This window comes from Helianthus annuus, chromosome 12 (genome assembly GCF_002127325.2).
Source record: "Helianthus annuus cultivar XRQ/B chromosome 12, HanXRQr2.0-SUNRISE, whole genome shotgun sequence".
In the NCBI taxonomy this organism is placed as follows: domain Eukaryota; kingdom Viridiplantae; phylum Streptophyta; class Magnoliopsida; order Asterales; family Asteraceae; genus Helianthus; species Helianthus annuus.
The window spans coordinates 152,568,759-152,574,525 of NC_035444.2; the positions used below are offsets into that span (position 1 = coordinate 152,568,759).

General features: G+C 35.8%; 1 long non-coding RNA gene across 1 annotated transcript; it reads right to left on the reverse strand.

Moving 5' to 3' along the window:
• Positions 1 to 1,134: 1,134 nt before the first annotated feature.
• LOC110897073 lies at positions 1,135 to 1,608 on the reverse strand. Its single transcript, XR_002568415.2, has 2 exons — positions 1,555 to 1,608; positions 1,135 to 1,278 (listed from the first exon to the last, which is right to left on the reverse strand). It is a non-coding gene; the product is annotated as an uncharacterized LOC110897073 (long non-coding RNA).
• Positions 1,609 to 5,767: the final 4,159 nt, after the last annotated feature.

Below are 5,767 nucleotides of genomic sequence, written 5' to 3' on the forward strand. Positions count from 1 at the left end.
TTAGTGAGCCTGAGTTGAAGCTGGAAAACTTATGGGATGTGCCTTATTGCTTGAAGTGAGTCAGGTATAATATCCGGATCAGTGTACCTTCATGCACAACTATCTGGCTGCATTCTTTTGGTAAGGGAAACAACCGCATCATCACACAGTTTTTCCGTGGCTTCGTCAGTCTTGTCCTTTATCTTTGGTCACATAGTGGGAATGCCCGCACGTTGGAGCGAGTGTCCCGAATGATTTCCTATTCAATTTTTCAATTATATAGGTATAACTGAAAATGAGCCACTGTGAATACAAATCAAATCAAAGCATATATCTTTCCAATCGAAAGATATCCAATACAAATCAAAGCATATGTCTTGAAAATAACCAATGAAGTGCAACTATAACGTCAAAGCTTATAAGCATGTTCCACCTATCTTGGAATGCATCCTCATGCATTATATTTTTTGAGAGTTAACCACCTACTAAAAAAGCAGTTACAAAATTAGATTTTCAATCAAGTGATCATCCATTCAAAACAAAAAAAAATGTGACGAAAATTCACACTATAGATTTTACTCATCATATTTATCTCTATAATGTAAAATATAAACCATTAAAACTGTTTGTAATTATACGCTACATGATCCTCATTTTGTTTTTCTTGAGTAAAAATCCTTTTGGACACACATATGTTAGTTAAAATTATTGAGGCTTAGAGTATAAAGTTTCAGACCACCAAATAACCCAACTTATCATAAGAACTGGGTCACCTTATTTAGGCCACCGTTAAGAGGTAGTTAAATAGGGCTATATATATAAGCTTAGAGGAGAAAATAGTTAGATAGAATTCTACCATTCATTTTCATTGTAATTACTTTGTATTTGTTTGACTTAATTCATTAAGCAATTGTTATCGCTGGTGAGCAATTTATAATCATATCAACTTTCTACTCTTCATCTGTGAGTTTTTGGTGTTTAGAGTGAATCATTTTAGATTCACTCTCAAAAATAATAATAATAATAATAATATAAAATAGAAAATTCGAGATCGAATAGGCTATAGTAAAATGAAGGAAAAATAATAATATTAGATAGACTTAACCACAAAGGCATTTCAACTTAAAATCCTTACCACTTAGCTGTGAATCCCTCTTCTTTTTTTTTTTTCATATGCAGTAAAGAAGAAGAAGAAGAAGAACTGGTTTTGGTTGATCATTATAGCTACTAATTGACATACCTGGAGACAGTATTGTCAACCTTCTTGGGTCCGAGTCGACCTTTTGGTGCAGAAGATAACTATAAAAAAAACGAACGAACGTTATTAGAAAGTTGTACGGTCATTCTTTCGAGCAGGATGGGTAAATGAGTTATAAAAAGTTGTCCATTTTCTTGAAAAAACCACAAGTCATGTGTAGAAAAGTTGTATAAACAGTAAGTAAAAAATGTAATTCTTTTAATAAGGCATTTAAGGAGGTTGTATGCTAAATATGCAGTTTATTTTACAAAACTTAACCAAAATTACCACAAATCTCTATTTCCAAGAGTACATAACAAGTCATATACAAAACTCACCTGTGAACCGATGCCTACACCAATCTCATCAAGCACCTACACAACAAATGGGCCAAAAATGTTATATTTTTTATTCAGGGATGCTAGAAAGCTGACAACATAGTTGCATAATTTCTACCTGGTTTGTAAGCTCCTCTGTTTCCTCTACAGCCTCATCTTTATTTGATTCAGATGCAAGTGATACGGCAATGGATGATGGTTTTGAGAAGAAAAATAAAGAGATCTTTGGAATTCTTAATTGAATATGTGAGATAATCAAAGGACGGGAGTTTCATTCAGGGTGTCGATTAGGTTTGTTAAGGGCAGAGAAGGAAAAGGATCGTGAGTGTATGAGTGTGGAGTTAGGTGCAATTTACTATTATACCCTCCTAGGGTCTTAAAAACTTGAACTCTTTACAATTTTACTCTCTTAAAACAAGCTTTTATTAATTGTAAATGTTGCTTGATGTATTGCAAAATACATCATTTATTCGTGTAAAGTTTGTATAGTTTTCGTTATATTTAGTTTTGATTTTCGTTAGAATATGTATACTATTGATCAAATCGTGTTTCGCAGGTCTTGATGCTCAAATATGCGAGAAACCGAGTAAAACGAGTAAAAATATTGAAGTGTCAAGTCTTGAAGCATGTTGGGAAGGTCGAGGAGTTGAAATAGAGTTTAAAAGCTGAAAAATCACTTTCTGGCACCCCATCACCCACTAAGCACGTTTCTGGCACCTGGCGAGAGTCTGAAGTTAATATATGAGCTGAAAAACAAGGTGGCACCCCACCACCCAGTCCCTGATCTTGTGGCACCCAGCCAGAAGCCTGTAGTTGGCGAATTTTGTTATGGAAAGTCATATATAACATCAAAAACTTGGAAAAGAAACCCTAATTCGACTGGAGGGACTTCTTGGGCGATTATTGAGCAATCTTGGAGCGTTTTTGGAGATTGTGAAGCCTAGGAATCATCGGCACGAGTTCGGGGAAGAAGGCTTGAAGATCTAATCGGGTTTTCTAGTTCTTTATTCTTGGCTTTTCTTACGAAACTTGTTACAATGAATTCTTTGTTGAACTTCTTTGAATTATTTTCGTTTATGAACATGCTCGGCTAGATTTATAAACCGCCTAGACTTGATGAATGGATTGAAATAAAGTTTTTACCGGTTTATGTTATTTGCATGATTGTTATGGATTAGTTGTGTTTTGTAAGAAGTTTGATTTAATGATTTGATGTATATGCGTACTTTGAATTGGTTTATTGTTATTGTTTGCTTCATATGATTCTTAGTGACGGTCTATATCACAACATAGAGTCATATTAGGGTTTAGGATTTCGGTGAGTGTCTATATCACATAAGAAAACCTTAGCTCTTTAGGGAGAATCGGCCGATAACCCCTAGAAGTAATGAGTAATAATTTACTAAGTCTTAGTGTTCTGCTAGTCCTAATACCTGGAAAGTGAGGGGCTATTGGTAGGTCTTACCCGGCGAATTGCTTTAGATAGTCCTTGGAAAAGGTCATGTCTTGGTTTACCTGTAGGTCTTATTAGTCTATCAAATCAAATTAATTACTTCAAACTACCCTAGATCTAGGATTGGAAAAGAATAGGTCAACATTAGGGTACTTACACAATAATTAGACAACTGGAAAGGCGTCTAATAACCGGTAAGATTAACGGCCTAGGTAGTTCCACAGATTTCTCCTTGAGAAGGGTCGAGGGGCCTCGATGGTTCTTAATAGGTTTAGTACTTTAAGATCCCGGTTCCATAACTCGTGCATTTAACCTAATCGGTAATCTCTTAAAATCAATCCAGGATTCTTGTCTAGGTGGTCTCGTTCTCATATAAGAAAGGTCCTCAGTCTTTATTCGTCTTTAGTCTAGCTTTAGTTTAATTTAGTAGTTTAATATAGATTTCCTTAGTTTCCGTAACCCCCCCCCCAAACAAATAAACAAGTTAAGTCGTGTCTGTCAGCGTCTGTTAGAGTCTAGTTTGCGTGATACATAGAGTCCTGTGGTTCGATATCCGGACTTCCTAGGTTATACTACATTGATCGGTACACTTGCCGATTGTGTGGTTTTAGGTCGAGTCTAGAATTAAAGCTTTTTAGTGTCTAGCTTAGAGAGTCTAATTTAGTTAATTTTTATAGTCTGTTTAGCACACATCATTGCTTTAAGAGTTGGACGCGATGTAAAATTACATGTGTGTACGTCACTTCTCCTTTTTATAGTATTATAGATAGGGTGGGGTTCGGCTATAAAGTCCATTTTTCCTACAAAGTGTACAAAGTCACAAAAAACCACAATTTCAGCTATAAAACAAATTCAAAACCTACAAATAACCAACCAGTGGCAAAGCTTGAAAATTTCCACCGGGGGGTCGGAAGTCACCGTACCTAAAAATCTATATAAGTAAAAATTTTCTTTATAAAACAGGGGGCGCGAAAACGTATATACCTAAAATATTCTATACGAAACGTACATACATAACACTACTAAGCGAAAAGTTTGGGGGTCCCCCCCGACCCCTTGAAAGTTGCGCCTCTGCAAATAACATAGTGAAGATCACTATAATAGGATTTATTGTCTACATCTTACACTCCTCGGACCCTACCTTAGCTTTGCTATTGGTGGGATTTACTGAGTTTGATGAAGATGATATGTTTATTAATATTAATTTAATAATGTATTATATTTATATAAGGGTATTTTGGTTATTTCATAACAATTTACTGAGAAAATCTAAAAAAGTTAATAAAATGGACTCACATAGTTGCATATTGAAAATCAGGTACTCAAATAATTAAAAATTGATTTTAGACACCAGAACTCAGAACTCACGGACTCAAAAAGGAATTTACTCCAATATTTATTACATCATATTTTTCTCTGGCTTCTGCTTATATTAACGCCCAACGAACCAGACTTGTGTTTTTGTCGTAACATTTCCGCCTCTAATTCTTGGTATTCCAATTTAAATCATAAAGTTTTAATACATCTATAAATCAATTTCATAACTCATGATACCTACACTTAGATCAATATAAATTGGTGGTAATAGGTGGTATTTTATCGATGGCGCGCGGTGTTCCAAGCGTATCAGAGCTCTTTAAAATCACGAGATTAACTATTGTTTCTGTGGTTGGTTCATAAGGTTAATCATGTGAATGGTGTGTAATGCTATCAACTTATCAAAAGATAGAGCACATGGCACTTCATAGTCCTTGGTTTTCATGGCGCCTGAGTAAAAAAAGGTGAGGTGTACATTTAGTTTGTTGCTCTTTTGCAAATTTTGGAGTCTTCTTGACTCTTTCTAATAAATTTAAAGTTTCATCTCATCACTTTATGGTCAAACATTGTCTCAAATTGCCTAACACCACATTCCAACCAGCATATACCATGGCTTGTGCATATTTAACATTTTCTGTTGTTAATGGTGTTCATGTATTATTTCCTTTTGCTAGGTTGACAACGTCTAGATATTGTTTTATCCTTTTAACTTAACGACTAAAGCAATATAATGCAACATTAGTAGTGTACTTGTGCTTATTTGTAACATTGTTTTTCCCATAAAGAAAGGCATTAATAGGTGATCATGTAACAACCCGCACCTTCGTGCGTTGTTACTACTCGATACACTCGTTACGCCTAGCACCGGAGATTCGGATCATAATGTAATCATACCAATTTTATCGCTAAATCGAAGTATAATCGAATAATTACGCATATTCTATCGCTATTACAAACCTATTTTGCATAACACTCACGATGATGTCGAATATGGGCCTAAACTACCCTTCTCGATGAGCGTGAGGTGTCAAAACGTGATTAATCAACGCTAACGAGGGTTATCGGGTGAGTACTATGACTCTAACCGTCATGACGATGATGGCAATATGAGTAAGTGGTGCCCCGATAATCATTGTGGCACATCACATCGAAGAACGCACTCGAAGGCACGCGTAACTCGATCACCGCACTGAGAATTGGATACATAAATACGTATATACGGCCCTTTTGTGATTAATTATAATAAATAAATTAATAATTATATAAATATATAAAAATATGGCTTAAACCGTCGAAATCGCACCAAAAACGGGATCAAAAGGCTTCCGAACGGATCAATTCGATCAGACTAGCCCAATTGGTCAGACCGGCCCAATCAGATAGGCCAGTCCGATCGGATGGGCCAGTCCGATCGGATGGACCAGCCGATCGGATGGGCCAGCC